Source organism: Felis catus, chromosome B4 (assembly GCF_018350175.1).
Source record: "Felis catus isolate Fca126 chromosome B4, F.catus_Fca126_mat1.0, whole genome shotgun sequence".
In the NCBI taxonomy this organism is placed as follows: Eukaryota; Metazoa; Chordata; class Mammalia; order Carnivora; family Felidae; genus Felis; species Felis catus.
This window is the reverse complement of record NC_058374.1, coordinates 4,324,179-4,345,476: the sequence shown is the minus strand read 5'-3', so window position 1 is coordinate 4,345,476 and position 21,298 is coordinate 4,324,179. Positions and strand designations below refer to the sequence as shown.

Sequence of the window (21,298 nt, the reverse complement as noted above, 5' to 3'; positions counted from 1 at the left end):
TCTCCTTCGGTGGGCTTCTGAAGCCACCTGTTCCCCCTTTTCCAAGAACTGTCCTTTTACCTGGCCTGTATTTGACATTTTCTTGGCCAGCTTTGACATCTAGATTGTGGGGACGTAATGGTTAATTTTACGTGTCAGCTCAACTGCGGTCCTGCCAAAGCATTATTTCCGGGCGTGTGTTTTTGGGGGAAGTTAACAGTAACGAAGATGGTCCTCTGCAGTGTGGGGGCCTCATCCAATGCCATGGGGGCCTGGATAGCACATAAGGCATATGAAGGGGGAACCTGTTTTCTCTGCCTCAACTGGGACATAGATCTTCTCTTGCCCTTGGACCGGGGCTTACACCATCGGCTCCCCTGCCTCTCGGGCCTCCAGGCGTGACCGGAACTGCTCCAGCGGCCTCCCTGAGCCTCCAGCTTGGCAGACATCCACTTTTCTTAAAAAGAACAGAAGATCAAGGAACCTGTGACTCACAAAAATGAACAAATAATCCAGATGTTTGAAAAACAACTACAGTATCTAAAATGAAGGACCAAGATGAGCCAATAAAAGTATGAATCTGGAGAAAAACAAAGCTAACTTAAGGAACAGAAAAGAATTATTAAAAAAGAAAAAAGAAAGAAAAGAAAACAGAGATAATGTAGTAAATAGTTTATTCATAAACAGGTTGCTGTGAAAATGAGCAAGTAAGTGTATTGAAAATTTCAAAACACAGTTGTGAAAAGGAAAAACATTCAGTAGCAGGGTTTCCAACCACTCTTGTACTTCCTGAAATAAAAGAGGAAATATCTCAAGACGTATCCAAAACACGAAGAAAGATGATGGGTAGCACGAGTGAAATATTAAGACGTATGAAAGATCAATTAAAGAGTTTATGAATGTGAGAACAAAACAAATGAGATGACTTGAATTATTAAAGAAGCAACAGAAGCAGTGTTTGCGACACCTGCCAATGGGCAGCCGAGTCCAGAAGACAGAGCATCTAAGTTGGAATCATCTACAAGGAGTCCCAAAGAACATGAATGCTAACAGAGTCCCACCCAGGGTACCCTTCTTACAAGTTTAAAAGACTAAGTATGAAGGGAAATGCCCAAAAGGTACCAGAAGGAAAGAACAGGTCAGCTTCAAGTCAGAATTAGATCTTCCTCAGACTTTCCATCAGCAACCTTAGGAAGAAGAAAAAAACAGGCAGAAATGTCCACAGGAGTCTAGGGGCAGGGAAGAAATCATTTTGAACTTAAAGTTCTAGACCCAATCAAAATACCATTCAAGTGTGAGGAGTGATAAATACTTTTTCGGAAACGCCATGACTTGGGAAGTCTATCTGTCACCTGTTGCCTTTGAAGAATTTGCTGACCGATGTTCAGATAGGAAACAGGACCCAAGAAACAGTGATCTGTTGGGCTAAATTGGCATCGAGACCAGCAAGGATGAGGGATTGAAAGGAATCCCAGGTGGATGGCTTCATAGGAGATCTAATCTCCAGGAGTGGGGGAGGGTAAATGTTTTAGACAAAAGCAAATTCTCTGTAAAACAATAGGGTAGCTTATAAACCAGAATCTCATTATTTATAATAATTATTACAAGTTGTTAATAATAATAACTGCCTTGTACAAAAGGAATGTGTGAGACACATAGTAACTTAAACTGAGGAGTCAGGAAATAGATGTTAAAGTGTATTTTTTAATAACATAATAATGACCAGTGAAGAATTATAAATGAAAATAGGACTGGCAGGAATTATTAGAATAAGTAGAAGGAAGCCAAGTACTTCAACTGAGATATTTCTAATCTGTTCATGCAGAGGAGCCAATAGATACTGTTTACATTTAATAAGTAAAACAAAATACCAAGTTATCGCCTCTGACCATGGTTAAAAAAAAATCAGTGGGGTATTTAAACCTCCAACTCGAGAACTTCTGGGCCAGATGGAGAGCCCAGAATTCTATTTTTTTAATTGTTTAATGTTTATTTATTTTTAAGAGAGAGACAGAGTGCAAGGGGGGATGGGCAGAGAGAGAGGGAGACACAGAATCCAAAGCAGGCTCCAGTCCAGTGCCGACGCGGGACTCGAACCCACGAGGCGTGAGATCATGACCTGAGCCAAAGTCGGACGCTTAACTGACTGAGCCACCCAGGCGCCCTGATTAGTCCCTCCTTGAATACTCGATAACATTTAACTCACTGAAGATTTACCTGCTTGAGGGTAGGGGTGATATAAAGTACTTACCATTGGATGCCTGCAAAAGAGCATGGATTCCATGTTAGTTTGTTACATGAGTTTCACAAATCATTGCTGCTGGCAGTAATCTGCAGTCCGCCAGATTAACCGACAACTGCTTGTCGTCTAAGCCATGCTGGAGACCTGTAAGGTTCTGCCCCTGATTGTTTAGAAATCTCACTGTACATTATGCAAAAAGACATTGATACATTTCTTCAGATGGAAAAACCATAGAGCAGGTCTAATCTAATGGTCTACTTAGAAGAAGTTCCAGGGTCTTGCCTTCTCGGTCTGAGGGCCCCTTTCTTCCAGCTCTTCTCCCAGAGCATGGTCTCCGGTCGCCATTACACCCTGTCGCTGGCATCCTGTGCCATCCCCTGGGGGAAGCTGGTTTGCAAGAAGACACCACTCACCAGGCCTGTCCCTTGGGAAGTGTCTTCCTGTTCTCTTAGCATTCGCACCTTTTGATAGACGTGGCCTATACATCCACAGCCATCATGTTCCCAGCAGGCACTTGGAAACCATAGGCTCCCTTGCCTGATGCAATCGATATCCTTTCATGGCTGTCTCAGAAGTTTGCCACAAAGTAAATATGTATTTATAGTATTTATTCACCAAGCATAGGTATTAAGAAATACCACACATTAGTTAGTTTAAAAAAAAATTATAAATAATAACTGACAAGAATTGAGCCATACACTGCCAGAAACCCTTATATTCTTCTCAAGATAAGTTTATTTTTGTTTAATTTGGAATAAACAGAGAATATCCTGAAATGCTAAAATTGGAGAGGCAAAGGTTGCTATTCTGTACGTCGGGCAATAAGTTTCTTGGTAAAAACCCTGCGGTTTTTCCTTAATGGACACATAAAAATGCTTTGTCATTAGTGCATGAAATGCTTTCTTGAAAATGCTTTCTTTAAAATCAGTTTTTTTTCTTAAGTAGTATTAGAACTTTTCTCTTAATTCTGTTTTCTTTGTCGTACAACCATTTTTTTGCATATAGAAAAAAATCTGTAAGTATACTTAAATATAAATATAAAATGGCGCATCTGACATCCGTGGACCGCTAAGAACATGTCACAACGCACGAAAATTCTTTCTTAAATACAACATGCTTCTCGGTAGAATGCAGCTGTAATGTGGATAAGTTAGAACAATCGCTTATGATTTTATAATCAAAACATAGATTTAGAGTTATTGTTAATTTTTAAATCTGAAAACATTCTGATATAACTGTGTGTATTTTCTGGTTTTATTTTTTGAGGCTCGAATGAACATATTACTATGAGTAGATATATAGATAGAGATATCATCTCAGAACTTAAGAAATACTCTGCAGACACTGACATGGGCCCTGGTCTCTAGGTCAATTGGAAATATTTAAGAGCTGAGAATCAATCTCACCATCCTGTCCGGGAATGAAAACCGTCAAAATCGGTAAAGCTCACTGATACTCTCTTTAGAGCCCATCAATGTTGTAAAACCTTCAATGACCTTCTGTTCGCTTATTTCTTCTCCAGAAACTTTGACACTCTCTGCCTCCCTCCCCGCCCCGCCTCAAGAGGCCCTCATTTACAAACATCATTTTTTAAATAGGCTTTATGAAAGTAAATGAGGCCATTACATTTAGAAATTCGATTTTAGGGCACACCCTTCGCTTGAAGTTGGACACAGCTTCTAATTTTCGATACTGCTGGTTAATTATCTAAGTGCCCTCCTAGAGCGCGAAGTCTCTTGGGTTCTGTCGTCAGCTTCCAGCTGGATGACACAGAACGACGGTTTACGTGCATTCTCATTTGTACTATTACAGTTATTGTTATTATTATTTATTCAGAGCATTTTTACGCCTGATTAGTGACGGGTCCTGAGAGGATTTGACATGACATGCCGTCAGGAAGACAAAAGCCGCTGCCGTAGGGATGTGTTACAGGCTCGCTGAGGCAATTTGGAAGAATAAGGACTGTCAAAAGCAATCAGACCCACAGCAGAGTCTCTATTAACTCTGGGGGAAGACACTTGGCAGAGCTGAGCGCAGTGGCTGCCCTGACGGGTGACAGCAGCGGGGACCCGGCCGGCACAGGCTAACCTTTCAGATCACGATGTGGACCAGAAGACTCTGCCCACCTGCAGAGATCCCGAGATCCCCTTTTCCCTCCAAGTAGCGGCCGGTCATGCAAAACCCAGGGCCCGGTTGGCTCACCAACTTTTAAGGGAATGGTCAAGTCTGAGGGAAGAGCAGGCCAAAAAAGACTTTGCGAAACTGCCACTTGCTCCATCAGTCTGCGTAGAGAGAGTTCTCCTCTCGAACATGTTTTTGTTTCCTGGGGCGGAACATTGCCACGTGCCCAAACCGTCGTTACCCAGCCGCACCTTGAGCACTGTGCTCTCGGACCGACGTGAGATGATCGATGGTGGAGGTTAAGAGGGCGGCCGTCTGGAAGACGGCCCAAGTTTAGGAACAGACGGCGGCGGAGCTGGGGTTGCAACCTGGTCAGATGCCCTTGAATGTGAGGAATGTGGCAGCAGTGGCACCCGGTGTTTGGGATCAACAGAAGGTAAGGTGTTGGGTTCCCCGCGTCCTCTGCTCTATCTCCACTACTCACGGAGCCTCACCAGCCGGGAGGGGGGTCACGTGTGCGTGAGCTTATGGATAAGCAGAACCAGCATGACATTAGATTTATGCAGCCATACAGCCACCGTAGGGAATAATAATAACATCATTTTGAAGAGCATTACATTTTTAAAGTCGATAAAAGAATTCCTTTGAAAACATAAAATTGTATTTCTCACTTGCTAATACAATTCCAACACACAATTTGCTTCATCAGAAGCATAGGCTAAATTACACCAAGGGGTTTCTACTTGCAGTCATTCACATATTATTTATAATTTACTCTACATAAGGCTCTTTCATGTACAATTTGAATGCTTCATTTTTAGCTAAAGAACATCAAACCATTTACTATTGCTATTTCACATTTACCCCCTTTTCCAAAATCGGACGACATATTTTTCTTGGGGCGCAGTGTTTCGCCTAGGAATAAAAGGTTTAGCTAGCGACGGTAAAGCAGAGAACAGATTAATAAACTGTTTGGAAGGGTCGAGAAAACCCACGTCCTCCATGAGGTTTCCATGAGCTCTTGAGGCTCTCCGTGAGCGCTCCACGAAGAGAGCTGCGGACGCTGGCTTCCCTTCGGTTTATGACCAGATGATGGACCGCACACCTCCCGTATCAGCAGGCCCGGCTCACGCACCCCTTCCAGGGGAGACACAGGCGGGGAGCAACTCCCCCCAGCAGGCCCCAGCCAGACTGGGTCTCCCCATGTGAAAAAGCCCAAACGTTGACCGTATTGAAATAGTTTTGTTTTTAAGTGTGGGATGCACATTGAAAACATTGGGGGGTGAACCAAGGCACTAATACGTGGCGTCCAGTCTGCTGATACACTTTGTGGGTCAGCGGTAAGGGAAGAGTCACAGCTTGAAATGCTTTCCGCGTCTTCCCACACTCGAGTGTGTCTCATCTGATAACGAAAATTCGTGCTGACAAGCAGCGTAATATTTTAACAAAACAATACTTTTAGACCTATATTCTACCGCCCCCTCCTTTTTTGTGAAGTTTTAAACGAATGCTAAAGACTCCGGGCTTCTTGAACTTCGAGCATTTTCTTCTCCGGTTCTCATATCAAGTTAAATAAAATGAGAGCAGCCAGGGGCACCTGGGTGGCTCAGTCGGTTGACAATGTCCAACTCTGGATTTCAGCTCCGGTCTCGATCTCGGGGTGGCGAGTTCAGGCCCCACGCCAGGCGTGGAGCCTACTTTAAAAAAAAAAATTAAAGGAGCTCACTATTTAAAACAAGATCATTCTCTTCATTAAAAAAACTGTACATTTTTAACTTTTATTTTGGATGTATGAAGCGTTTAGTGAAACGTCTTTAAACATTCCATAAAAACCTCTTAATCAAAGGATGAAAGCTCTTTTTTTATTATACCTTTAGCTTTTTCAAGGTGCATTCACGGTCGTAAACTTCATAGGTGGACCATCACTGTGGAAATGAGAGAAAAACAGGATTGTAGGACAAAGAGAAGGAGCTTTCTTGTAAAGAGAGGAGAAATTCATGCACAGTCTTGCCCCTGATAAATCAACATATGATCATCTGAAAGGCAATTACATCATATTGGGAGCTTCTCTACAGCCCCAGCCAAAATACCAGAGCTGCTTCGAAGGCAGCAGTGTTTATGTAGTAAACATGCAATTGAAAGTAAAACTCATCTGTAGTCAAAGGAACTTTTTATTAAGAAAGAAAAGAATCACTCAAAAATAACGTCCCGTTCTAAACCAGTAGGATGTCACTGGGGTTCTAAGGAGGCTTTGTAGGGTAATGTATAATGCAACATGGACAGTTTCTCAAATGCAACAGGACAGGAGCTAATTATGTAATTAGTCTTTGTTCATTATACATGTGTGATATAATCAGATTTAGGGATAATATGAAACTATGAAACCTCAGGTCTTGTCACGTTAAATTGATGAGAAAAATTATTGCTTAAAGAGACCTTATGACATATTAATAAATGGGTATAGTCTGTAAGGAATATTAACAAAACCTGTCTGAACGAGATTATAAATCTCCAGTGAGTTTTTAAATTACTCATGCCTCCAGGACACAGAAACACCAACTACTGGATTGTAGCCATGTCAGATTTGCAGCTACAAGGCTTTAAAAAAAAATAGCAAGATAAAAGGCAATGCTTAATTAAATGTGTCCACAGATAAATCCCAGGTTAGGTTAATTTTGTGCCTGTGCAACGAAAGTGCGCCTGCGGGCATTGCAAAATGGCACGGGCTCGATCTCAAACCGTAAGGAAGGCCCTCCAAGAGCAAACTCGAAGCACAAATACATCCAGTATTTATTTAATATCTTACTAGACATACTTCTTGCAGGAAGAACAAACTTACGTGGATGATTTACAGTTTCAGTTAGAAACTGTTTTCTCAGGCACTTTGTTGATTTCTGCAAACGCCAATCACGGGGGACGTATTTACAGCAAATAGTAGAGATTTGGTTTATTTCCACATGCTTTAGATTTCTTAATTCGGTTTGTCTTTACAAATGGTGAAGCTCAAGCCTGCCCGGATGAAGTCCCTTGGACCAAGTCATGAATCTGGTGAATTCTTCCTGTACCGTGGGTTTGAACCCAGGCGGGAAACTGGCTGTAACTCAGTTTTACAAGTGCAAGCATACGGATATTTACGGCCTCTAATGGTCTCTAAGAAAAGTAGCTCCGTTGAATAAAAAGCCGTTTGGGTAAACATAAGCATAGCAATGAGAACTTCAGCAAATCATCAAAGAACGTGAGAGGTGACTTAGCACCTACTTATTTTAAATACCCACCCTTATCATTTTCCTTGGCCCTGCTGAGAAGTAGAAGTCTACATTCATGAATGAGATCTGTGAGAAAGCACACAGTTCTCGGCTTCTGTCACGTGAGGGTGACATCAAGAGGAAGTGTGATTGGCCACTATGTAGAAGAGGAACGTTCACTGCTGTGTGAAGTGGTATTTCCAGAAACTTCTACCAATGCCTAAGAATTCATTCTTCTTAGGGAAGGTGATGCCGCTTTACCTTTCACGGTTCTGGCTTGGGTATTCCAAGTGACCTTGGATGACGTTTCGTGGGCGTGGTTGGTGAGGAACAGTGGCACTGATCTAGCTCCTGTCTCCTAGTAAAGAGCTGTGAACTCCCCTGGGCGGAAGCTGGGCTGTACCACCCGGCCTTCCGCAGAACGCTCACAGCATTCAATCCACCCTGCAGACCAGACTGCTGACTGCTGATTTAGAAAACCTTCTTGAAAGCCTCATGACCTATAGCTTGGAGATAGAATTGGCAACTCACATTTCCTTTCAGATGGATTTGTTGACTGTCCCAAGGAAGATACTAGCAAGATTCCTCTCATTCGTTCATTCCTTCATTCACTCTAAATTTGCACTATGTGGAGAAAGCTTTCATACACTTCTTCCAAAATGTGCAGCCAGTTAGAGGCATTCCAGGGTAATTGTTTGTCTTAGAATCGGTGGGCAGGGCTCCGAATCTCCATCCAGAGCTCCTATGTCCATTTTAACCCATGTTTTATATCATGGCACGGCTGGAAGAAGCAAGGACAGGACCCCTTCGCTTAAATAAAAGTTTTTGCTTTTATGTTTTAAACAATGACCCAGATTTTTCCAACCTTAAATCCAAGTTTAAGCGTGGCGCTACCCAATTGGTATCATTAAGCACACAGCTGCCAATACTATTAAAAGTGCTGGCATACATTTTTTTTTGCACAGAAGTATATTTCTTTGAATATTATTTACAGTTAATCGCTTTGTTATTTTTCTTCCATACCTATTATGCTATATTTTGTCATATCTAATCAGTGCTATTATATGTGCATCTTAATTGACGATATAATAGTCAAAATTGTAGCAATTCAAAGTTTTTAAGGTCACTAGTTAGTTTTATTATTTAAAGAAATTGCTAATATTTTTGTCCCGGATATGTCAGGGGCAAGAATTGGTGAAGGAGCAGAGGACTGTGGTATAGGGCTGAGGGTGGTTGAATAGAGCAACGGGAAAGAACTAGTTCATGCTTCAGAAACGTGGCTAGCACTACTCAGGTTCAACGCGGGTAGAAGTTACCTCCTTGGTTCAATAAATATTTGGAATATTGTCCATCATGTTATTTTGAACTTCTCACTCCATTTAACTCCACCCTCCTCCATCACATGTAGCTTCCTCACTTTGAGTAGTTTTTCATGGACCAGCTGTGGAACATCATCAAGATCCCACGGCCAAGAGTGAGGAAGAAGGAATAAATTATCTAGATGCCCTATATGACTAGGAAAAAACAAATTCAGTTATTTAGACCTTAGTCACTCCCTTATAAACATATTCTCTTAAATACGTCCACTACCTATATCAATGTTCTGTTCTTCATGAAGAAATCTACATATTTTTCTAAATATTCCTTTGGCTAACCCAGTTTTGACACTTGCTTTCCCTTGTGCTGAGAAGTTGCAGGAGAACATGTCCCTACACTCTGACACTGGGATTCTCTGCACCTAAGCTGTTAGAAGAGTGAGGACCCTGCCTACCTGATGGAGACTGAATTTCTTTGGTCCAAGAAATTAATTGACCACAAATCACTGCCTACAGTAGTTTACAACCAAAGCAAGTAAATGTGTACTTACTTGTGCACCTGTTTAGTGTCTATCTTTCCTCATAGAAGATAAAGCCCAAGATAGCAGAGCCTTTGTTACTTCATTCACTAACATGTAGGACAGAATGGAGCATAGGTCCTGGCATGTAGTAACTGCTAATAAACATTTGTAGGAATAACCACTGGATGGCTAGAGGCACACGTGGAGAGATAGATGGGTGGGTAGATGAGTAGATGGACAGATGGATGGATGGATGGGTGGATGGGAGGGCAGGTGGATGATGGCATTCCCTGCATCACTTTCTTGGAACTTTGGTTTGAGGAATTACATTGACTGTCTTTGAAGACTATTTTGATGAGAGAGCCGCTTCGTAGACAAAACTAGATGTGATCCTTCTAAAACTGTACTCTGCTTAATATGGGAAGAATGATGCACCAATATATTGGTCCTAAAATGATCTTACTTTTCAATAAAACAGCTTTTATGCGAGTTTTTGCAATGTAAAAGAGATTGTCGTTTAAATAGCACTGCTGATAGACTTTTGAGCTAAAATAGCTCAACATGCTTGTCATTATATCTTCAGGTCATTTAAAATTAACATTCAGCTGGGGAGCCTGAGTGGCTCAGGCAGTTAAGTGTCCAACTTCAGCTCAGGTCGTGCTCTCACAGTTCATGAGTTTGAGCCCCGCGTGGGGCTCTGTGCTGACAGCTTGGAGCCAGGAGCCTGCTTCGGATTCTGTGTCTCCCTTCCTTACTCATGTTCTGCCTCTCTCTCTCAAAAATAAATAAACATTAAAAAAAATTTTTTTAATTAACATTCAGCCTAATGATCTAGCATAGAGGTCTCAAGCTGTTACCCTAATGTTTTCATGATTTTATTTTCCAACCATTTTCCTGGAAGTCATCCTAATTCAGAGATCTTCATAATGCTTACTTGAAAATCACTCTCTGAGGTGCCTGGGTGGCTCAGTGGGTTTGGCGTTTGACTTCGGCTCAGGTCATGATCTCGTGGTTCATGAGTTTGAGCCCCACATTGGGCTCTGTGCTGACAGCTCAGAGCCTGGAGCCTGTTTTGGATTCTGTGTCTCCTTCTCTCTCTGCCCCTCCCCCACTCATGCTCTGTCTGTCTGTCTCTCTCTCTCTCTCTCCCTCTCTCTCTGTCAAAAATAAACATTAGAAAAGAAAAAAAGAAAAAAAAATCACTACCTAATCAAGTTAGTGCTTGCCTCTACTCTGTAACATAATTGCAAATTGTCTTATGAGATGTCTTTGGACAACTGGACCGTGAAAATCATGTCCACAGCCGCTGCAAAAAAGACCCTCACTTGTGCATTTGGACCGTGATGGAAGATACATTCAAATTACTCTCTTTAGTTAGTGATACTTTACTTCTCTACCATGAAGTATTATATGCTGGGAGAAAGTTAAGAGAAGGAGCCAAAGAGAGAAAGTGAAAAAGCAAGTCTTGGATGTTAAACTCAAATCAAATCTATATATTTTGTTAAAGCCTTTGTTAAAGTGGTCCTGTTTTTAAATTTTTTATTAAATTCCAGTTGGTTAACATACAACCAACAATGATATTAGTTTCAAGTGTACAATATAGTGATTTAACACTTCCATCCATCCCCCAGTGCTCATCATGACAAGTCATCCTTAATCCCCATCACCTATTTCCCCCAACCCTGCCCACCTCCCTTCTGGTAAACATCAGATTGTTCTCTACAGTTAAGAGTCTGTTTCAAGGGGCACTGGGAGGCTCAGTCAACAGTCTGTTTCAAGGGGCGCTGGGGGGCTCAGTCAGTTAAGCATCCGACTTCGACTCAGGTCATGATCTCATGGTCCATGAGTTGGAGCCCCGCGTCGGGCTGTGTGCTGACAGCTCAGAGCCTGGAGCCTGCTTCAGATGCCGTGTCTCCCACTCTCTGCTCGCCACCCCCCCCCCCCGCTCACTCTCTGTTTCTCTCTCTCAAAAATAAACATTAAAAAAAAAGAGCCTGTTTCTTGGTTTGTCCCTCTTCTTTATTCCCCTTTGCTTGTTTGTTTTGTTTCTTGAATTCTACATATGAGTGAAATCGTATGGTATTTCTCTTTCTCTGACTCACTTCATTTAGCATAAAACCCTCTAGCTCCATTCATGTCGTTGTAAATGGCAAGATTTCATTCTTTTTGATGGCTGAATGATATTCCATGGTGTATATATCTACATCTTCTTTATCCATTCATCAGTCAGTGGACACTGGGGCAGTTTCCAGAATTTGGATGTTGTAGATAACGCTGCTATAAACGAAAGATGGATCCCTCTGGATTAGTACTTTTGTGTTCTTTGAGTAAATAGCTAGTAGTGCAATTGATGGATTGTAGGGTAGTTCTATTTTTAACTTTAGAGGAACCTCCATAGTGTTTTCTTCAGTGGGTGCACAAGTTTTCATTACCGCTAACAGTGCACCAAGGGTTCCCCTTTCTCCACATCCTCACCAACACCCGTTGTTTCTTGTGTTGTTGATTTTAGCCATTCTGACCGGTGTGAGGATCTCACTGTGGTTTTGATTCGCATTTCCCTGAAGATCAGTGACGTTGAGGCAAGAGAACAAAAGCAAAAATAAACTATTGGGACGTGATCAAAATAAAAGGCTTCTGCACAGCAAAGGAAACAATCAGCAAAACTAAAAGGCAACCTACAGAACGGGAGAAGAGATTTCCAAATGACATATCTGATAATGGAATTAGGATCCAAAATATACAAAGAACTTATAAAACTCAACACCCAAAAACCGAACAAGCCAGTTGCAAACCAGTCAGAAGACCTTAATAGCCATTTTTCCAAAGAAGGCATACAAATGGCCAACACACATGTGAAAACACTCTCAACATCACTTATCATCAGGGAAATGTCAGAGTCGTACTTGTAATTTTTGTTTGATGTGTATATTTATATGTGCATACTTTCAGGAGTTTTACATTTACCTGGTGAATTATGTCTTTTGTCAATAAATAATTACTTTTCTTTTAATCTAATATTTTCTTTTGCCACAATGTTCATTATCACAAATATAATATAACTATATCTTCTTTTGTTGGTCAGCATTTTCTTGATATGTATTTCTAAACTTCAAACGTCTGTGTTAATATATTTTAAATACTTTTATCACAACAGCACATATAGTTGTTGTATTAGTCAGGTTTTTCAAGGGTAATGAGATAATACGATATAAATGTATACACTTTAGAAAGTGGAGCTTGTTAATGGCATTAAGCATCAAGTCACTGGTAACATCTACATTATAAGTAATCGGGTGGCATGATGTTGGAGGCTGGTGGCTAGCCCAAACTGCAAGGTGGACATTAGGCTGGAGGTCTAGAACTAAGGTTCCAGTTTGAAGGCAGTCTACTAGAGAATTCCCTCTCAGAACAGAACAGGTTCTGTTCAGGCCTTCGACTGGTTGAACGAGGCCCACCTACACTGTGGAGGGCAATCTGCTTTACTCCGGGGATTGAACTGTTAGTCTCATCCAGAAGTATCCCTTGCAGAAACACCCAGAATAATTTTTGACCAAATGTCTAGGCACCCTGTGGACCAAACAAGGTAACAGAAAATTAACCATCACAATTGTTTTTATCCATTGTAAGAATTTCTATCTTTTAAGACATGATTTTAATTTTTTACATTATGGTATATTTGTGACCCATACAGTTCATTTCTGTGATCTTATGACTGCTCTTTTTTTTTCTCATTTTCTCTTCTCTTTTTGTTTCTCTTTCCTTGCCTCCCTTTGGATTCTTCCAACTCCTATACTCGTTATCTGTCCGCTATAGGTCTAAGCAACCATCTTCCTGTGTGGTTGCCCACAAAGAGTTTTCATTGCTACACTTTTTTTTTTTAATTTTTTTTTCAACATTTTTATTTATTTTTGGGACAGAGAGAGACAGAGCATGAACGGGGGAGGGGCAGAGAGAGAGGGAGACACAGAATCGGAAACAGGCTTCAGGCCCCGAGCCATCAGCCCAGAGCCTGACGCGGGGCTCGAACTCCCGGACCGCGAGATCGTGACCTGGCTGAAGTCGGACGCTTAACCGACTGCGCCACCCAGGCACCCCTCATTGCTACACTTTTCAAAGGTATCTTGTGGCATTTACCCTCATATATCAGCATGCCCACTTGTCTAAAAATGACTAAAGTTAACTAGTATCCATATCGTTTTCCTGAATAATTACAAGATATTTAGATAACTTTTCCATCGAGCATTTCGATTACATCTTATGTGTCACTGTAGTCCCATATTTTAATGCCATTTCACAACAAGGACAATGAAATTATTCATTACTGTTATTATCAAATTTCATAACCGATGCTTAGTCAGAATTACTACTGTTTTTCCTAGTTTATTTGCTCTCTTTTGCTTCTTGGTGCTGCATTAGAGCCTCTCGCTGTATCTTTTATGTCTTGAGGTTTCTTTGGATTTGTTTTTTTATCCTTTAGAATCTCTGTGCTATATTTTTAGCCAGGGATCAATAATTTTTTTTGTAAAGGGCCAAATAATAAATATTTTAGCGTTCTTAGGCCACGAAAATCTAACATATTTTTATCTGTTCCTTCTTCTCTGGTAAATCCTAACGGTGAAATGTGGTTTCTCCATCCGTCGAAGCCAAATGAAGGTGCGTGGCAGATGGGAATACATGGAAAGACTTAGAGCACAACTGATGGATGATTTTCTTTAAAAAGAAATAAATTCAGTGCTTTTAGATATTATTGAAAACAAATCACCAGGAGTTATGAAATTGCATACTTATGAAAATGAGGGATTTCAGTATAGTTGAAACCAGCTTCCTTCAGTGGCCTAGTTCCATCGTGTGCTTTGTTGACACCTGTATCCTTTCTACTCTCAACTTGCTATGGCCAAGAATAGAGTCTGAGGGCCCAAAGCACTCCTTCAATCCCATGCAGTGTGCTAAGCATCCTGTGTGTGTCTCCCAGCCCTCCCTTAGCTGATGTATGTGGTCAGCCTCACTTGAGCCTAGGCATACATAGGTACTGGGAAAATCTTGTTCAATCTCTCCATCGCTTTTTACAGTAATAATCCCACCTGATGAAAAGCCACCTTAGAAAGTAGAACGTGTTAATGACGTAAAGCTGTAAAGTCATTAGGGTGCCTCTAGCTGTATTGTTTTGTAATTTGTTGAACATTGCTGTGTTTGCCTTAGGTTCATTCTCTGCAGCCTGGTCTAATTATTAGCGATTAAGAAAAGCTTTGGCCATCATGGGCATTGTTGGATACAGATGTGCACTCAGACAGAAAGTGACAAACCAATCAGCAGATCGTGACAGTATCTGTTCATTCACTGGTTAAGTCTTTCAAAAAATGTATTGGGCATCACTGTTCAGGCACTGTTCCAGGCACTGAGGCTAGATCAGTGAACAGATCAGGCAGGTTTCTTGCTCTCGTAGAATTTTTTTTTTTTTTAGCATTGAATCTACAATACTTACATATCTTGCTTGAGCAAGTAGTTGCCATATGGGTTTTTTCTGAGTACCTTATTTTTCTCAGGAAATAAGAAAATGAGACAAAGTTAAGTGAATATTTTTATTTACCTCAAGCATAGATTAAGTATATTTTCTCAAATGTATATTTGATCAACCGATATTCGATCCACGTATGAATGCATAAAATATTCTTAATACTATCTGAAAGTTGAATAAAAACAGATATAATTGCATAAAAAGGCAGTCTCAATGCTTTTAGAATAAATGAATAATATCTACTCTAAAAAAGCTCATTTGTAAGAACAGAACCAGCTAATTATTTTCTAGGAGAAGGAAAGTCTTTTCTGAGGATGGCTGATAAAACTTCCTTCCTTTGAGTTTTCTAAACTTGTCCGACCCATTTTAAAGTCTATTTTAAATTTATGAGTGAACTTTCAATTTTATAGATAAGTAGTACCTGGCAAATGTATTTGCATAAGAGTGTATATTTTTGCTAGCTTTGACCAAAAAAAAAATTACATTTGAACTAGATAAAAACGCTTCCCTTTTATTTAGGCTTTCAGTGTGATAATCCTCAAATGTGACCCCCATGCACCCTCGTCACCAGGCTCGAATTACTCCCTCTGTTAGTCATGATGGATGCACACCTGTCCCTCCGCGTCTCCTGATTCCAAATAAGTTAGAGGATGTTTCTGGCGAAAGGAATGTGTAATTAATAAACAAAGCACAGCTTGCTACCCTTGAGCAAGCCGCCAAAAATCATGATATTAGCACCTCTGGTAAGAGCTTTTTAACTCAATCAGCCAGTTGGCTTTAGCTACACATTTTAAAACATAAGCTGAATTTTTCGCAGATGGAAGAAGAGGGTTTGTTATTAAGTATGCTCTGGTCACTGCACTGTGGAGGGAGGACGGAGAAGCCTGGGCATACACAGGATGCCTGTGCCACGTCCCCCCTGAGCTCGTGTTCCTGGTGCTCACAGGCCAGTGTTCACCACCGCCCGACGTTTTACAGCCTTCGCCCACAGCCTTTGTCTGTGTAAGTTTCTCACTCAGGAAGTACACACATGTTCATTGCCTCAGTGAGGCCATCTGAGTAGGATCTCTAATCCTCACCACCTGCCCACACGTGGGTTTCGATATTTTACTGTCAATTTGGTATTTGTGTAAGAATGTCCCCCACTCAGGGCTCACACGTTCCTGCACAGCATTTTCTTAACAAACCTAGAGACCCTTTCTGCTCCCTTCATGGCACAAACAGGATCTCAGTTCCTCCCTGGGAACTGTGCTTTCTCTTCTCCTTTCCTTCTTTCTCTCCTTCAACTCTTCTGTTGACATGTCACGGTCGGTATATCATCCTGTGTCGTTTTAATTGGGCCCCTGGATTTCCACGTCTCTTGTAATGGGCAGAACACGGACTCCTTTATTTCAGGCGCTTCGTTTCAGGACCCAGCATGGTGCCAGAGAGAAATTAAATACTCAATAGTTGCTTCTTGTGTGGACTGATGAGTGCATACAGAAGGCCATCTGCATGTGCAATCACCCAACTTGGCTCACTCTTCCGTTACAGTATTTTTTTGGCTTTGTTTCTTGCCCTTCTCCGGCCACACCTCCCCAAACAACTCTTGTTTTGATGACTGCAAGTACTGTCATCATGTACCTCCTTCCTGCCCAAATCAACACCTGGCAGTCCATGGAAAAAATCCTGCTCTGTACTTTGGTAGCCACCGATGGCTATTAGTGACTAGAGATCTCAGAGCACCGGGCACCAAAGCCTTGTGTGCTGTATTACCACTACAGGCAGTGTGTTACCGTGCATTCACAGGCAGCGTACTTTCCTGAAGACGTTCGCTGGGGCCAACAGTTGGGAGACAGCAACCTGCTTCATCTTCGTTTCTGACTTAGTCATTAAGGAAGGCTTAAATCCATTTCTTTTTGAAGAAATTCTCTCAGGAGAGCACACAGCTTGCCTGAGCTTCTCTCCTCCTCAAGAATCCTAGAAAGTCGCGCTCTTAAAACAGAGATGGACTTGGAACTGACTTAAGAGGGTTTTTTTTAATGTTTATTTATATTTGAGAGAGAGAGAGAGACAGAACATGAGCAGGGGAGGGTCAGAAGGAGGGAGACACAGAATCCGAAGCAGGGTCTAAGCTCTGAGCTGTCAGCACAGAGCCCGACACGGTTCTCGAACTCACCAACCACGAGATCATGACCTGAGCTGAAGTCAGACGCTTAACCGACTGAGCCACCCAGGCACCCCGGAATTGACATTTAACACTTGCAGCAAACAAGCGTGAAAGATTGTGTCTTACACCAGGATTAGGGCGAAACTTCGTGAGGAGAGCTGACCAGGAGGCCAGGTCCGTGAAGCCCCAGCTCACGTCTGGGGTATGCCACTGGGGTGTGCGGTCTGGGATGCTCATCTTGGATACACGTCTGGGGCATATGTCTGGAACGCACGCACGTCTGGGGTACATGTCTGGGGTGCATGTCTGGAACACACATCTGGGGTGCACGTCTGGGGCGCACGTCTGGAACACACGTCTATCAAGTATCAACTGAAAACCTATTACAGACGATCATGTATCATGACAGGCATGCTGAGCACTTGACTGGATCAATTTGTCTTCAAAGATCTTTACAAACTAATGAACTAATTCTTACAGTATTGGCCCTATGATTAAACATTAGTCACCTCTGTATTATGTTTCAGGGAGGAGTGGATCAATATAAGAAGTAATATTTTCACAGAGAGGGAGGAAAAAAGTTTTTTTGCGAATGAGTTAAAATGGAAAATCTAAGTAAAGGCGGACCTGAAGGCTTAAAGATATTAACTCCTTGTTGCCAGTTCCTTTGAGAGTTACCAGTTTGAAGCAGAACTAGTTTCCCTTCGTATCTGATAAAATTCTGTTTTAATCTCTGCTCAAGATACAAAGCAACAAAGCTCCTCCCAGAAGTGGCCAAGTGGACAGTGGCCTTGAGCAGAGAGAGGTACTGGGCAGGCACCTCACAGCCAGAGGACAAATGAGGTCTGTCCCTTAGAAGCCAGCCACTTGACCTAAAGGTCCTGGTGAGGCCTAGAGCCCAGGAGGGGATCTTTCACACCCAGAATTGTGTGCTGAGGGAAAGCATGTGAGGGGGAGGCCATATACTAGCATTTGCTCTACATTGTTTCATTGTTGTTGTTGTTTAACTTAGAAATAGTGGGGTTTTTTTTCAGTTTTATTGAGATATTATTGTCATACATCACCGTATAAATTTAGGACATACAACATGGTGACTTAACTTACATTTAGTTTGAAATGATTAGTACGATAAGAGTAGTTAGCAGCTATGACCTCATATAGTTGAAAGAAAGAGAAGAATGAAAAAGAAAGGAAGAAAAAAGAAAGAAAAAAGGAAGAAAGAAGAAAGAAAGAAAGAAAGAAAGAAAGAAAGAAAGAAAGAAAGAAAGAAAGAAAGAAAGGAGAAAGAAAGAAAGAAAGGAAAGAAAGGAAAGAAAGAAAGAAAGAAAGGAAGGAAGGAAGAAGGGAGGGAGGAAGGAAAAGAAAAAATGTGTTTTCCCCTATGGTGAGAATTTTTAGGATTGTTTTAAGTCTTACCTCTGGCACTGATGGTCTGTGTGGGGGCTTTCAAGGGACGCCCTGCTGCTCCTGAAAGCACCAGCAGAGGAAGGCACAGCTGACACCCCTCTGCAGCGAGGGGACATCACACATGGCTAAGTGCTCACATCCTTTCTGAAGCTGGGAGCCCTGATGTTTACCCTGAACTCCACGGCAGGCATCAGGGCAAGGCCAGCGCCAGCTCCGGACCCCTGCCTCTGATTCACAAATGGATTCAGCATGAACCCAGAGAAGCAATCAACTCAAGGCCTCAATTGCATAAACACAAACATCAGACTTAAGTAGAATTCTTAAAAATCCAAAGGTCAACAAGGGAACAATCATTTCCCCCTCAACCTGGAGGACAACATAAATAAATCACCTGATAGTGGGAACAAAGCTCCTATCCGTCACAATTGCACAGACTCACAGGTCAAGAGTCAGAAAATAATGACCCGCGAAAACTTGTAATGATTGCACCCAGTCAAAAGGCGCTGGCCAAGGTGCTTCCATGTCAATGAGATGTGGTTGACCTAGAGCCACTAATGGCTTAGAGAGTGGCACTCTGGCAACATCGAACAGAGAAGCGTTTAATTGCCTGCAAGAGAAACCTGGGTTCTGTGCTGTAAGACCACTGACAATAATGGGGAGCATGTTACGATGAGGCTCGCAGCCGTCCGGGCATCAGAAACGTGCGTTTAAAGCATTCATTTCTCTTGAAGACCCGTTTCAAACGTTTGAGGGATGAGTCAGTCGTGCATTTGTTGTTGCTTCAATGCATAATGTCAGCACGATGCCTTCCCTTATGAACATCTCCGTGTGTTAATCGTGAAGACCAGTCTGGCGTTCCCGCACTCACAACATCAGAGCACACTACTAGGAAATTGCCCATGAATCCTCACATTTGACAAACTCAGGCTTCACAATTATTATTTGAGTCTTTAATATCACTTGTGCTTAGAAGATGGCTATTTTGATTGTGAAAAATGGGACATGAACGAGAACTTCTCTCGCCTTATTTGGTTTTCCTTTTTAGGAGGATCAAAGGAAAAAAACAAAGATTCATTTCGGGAGAAAGATGAATGGAGTTTGTTTTCTTTCACAGCTACTGTCCATTTCATCAGCACGAGAGAAGACAAAATGCAAATGTAAAGATCGGACAAAACGAAAAAGTTAAATACGGGTCAATCTAGTTCTTTTTTTCCTTCCTCCTTTCCTTCCCGGTGTCAACTGATCATCCGTCAGCCAGGAGGGATGTGTTGCGTGTTTGGAATAGTGGGACCCCACCGTGCAGGATGACATTTTGCCTTTTGTGTGCTCTGATTTAGGCCGGAGGTGTAAGGGGTAAAACATTCCCTTAGATTCGGGCCATGGCGTACACTAGTTTCAGAGGATTTCTGTGACACTTTCTAGCCGAATAGACCATCCAGTTGGCCATCAAGGTGTGTGTTCTTGACTCTGTCTTGGAGTAAGTCGGCTCACCCAAGTATTTGCATACCTAAAATGAGATTCACTTTTAAAATGTATGTTAATGAATAACACCGTTAGGGCGCCATTTTGCATTCTGATTGATGCCATTCAGGGGCCTTCGAGTAGGCAGAGGACAGCCACAGTTTACGTCCTATTTAAGAAAAGGACATTTGGTTATTAAATCTGACCATCTACAGCTGCCCACCTCTAGGGAGTAGTATCAGAATAACCATGTTTAATGAGATTTATTAGTTAAAGATGTGCAATTAGATATATTTTGTATCCAGCAAACTCATATTAAATATTTCAGCATTTTTATTACTAAATACATGAAATGCCTTAAAATAACACTAATTCACATCTATATGAGTTTCCATTTTGTTGAGTCATTGCAATTAGATCAGTAATTGGAGTAAGATAGTTGCTCCCATCAGATAAAGACTGTACCTTGGAATAAATCATCTGCTTCTTACGTGCTGCAGGGAAGTATCTGATCCATTTTGCTCTCTGGCCCTTCTCTATGCAAGCGATGAAGACATTTATGAACATGGTAAATCTTGCTGAGGAGCAGAACTGCACGTAATCAGAAAAGAAATGATTAAGAAAAAAAGGTTTGAGGGAGGGTAGGGAAATGACCCAGGTGAATATGTGATATGGGCACATGCGGTGGGGGCAGGATGAAAGCCAACATTATAGGCAACTAAATGACCCGGCTGAGGCTGGCGTATCTTCTGGTTCAGGATTGTTTATGTGAAACCTATTAATAGGCTCTCAGAGCCCAGAATCTGGCTTGGAAACAGAGGTTCATTCCCCCGGGGTGACGGGTTTGCTTGAGCCTGTCATCTCAGCGTCTGCCTCTGGCTTTGGGAATTGGTGAATGAGAGAGAAGCAGTTGATGGTGGAAAGATTTCATTTCCCCACAGAGGCTGAAAAAATGAAGGAGATGAAACCAGCCCAGTGAATGCTCACACTGAGATTGAAACCCGAAGCTTTCCTTCATGCCCGTGCCTCTCCTGCTGATCTCTGGGGCGGTCTTTGCATCCCTCAAAATAACTCTGTAATTTGTCTCTGGCTTCTAATAGAGACTGAGTGGGTGGCTCTCAAGACCCAGTCTAAAAATAGAATCTCCCATTTCAGAGAGAATGAAAAGAAATGCAAGCAATAGGTATCCCCGTTTGTTTGCAAAACAAAGCCTCCTTTTACCTCGGACAAAGCTCTGCATCGTCTTAGAAGAATAGTTCAGAGTAGATAAGGTGAGCTTAAAATGCGGTAACAGGTAGATCATGGTGAGGGGGTTGGGGAAGGTTGGGGGGAGCGGGGGATG

General features: G+C 41.9%; 1 protein-coding gene across 1 annotated transcript in view; it reads left to right on the top strand.

Annotated features, from left to right (window-relative positions):
- Window positions 1-10,121, top strand: part of LOC123386421 (germinal-center associated nuclear protein-like) — a 198,784-nt gene extending 188,663 nt beyond the window's left edge. The window contains exon 6 of the transcript XR_006600244.1: window positions 4,058-10,121. The gene's annotated coding sequence lies outside the window, so the exon portion shown is untranslated. The remainder of the gene's footprint in view (window positions 1-4,057) is intronic.
- Window positions 10,122-21,298: the final 11,177 nt, after the last annotated feature.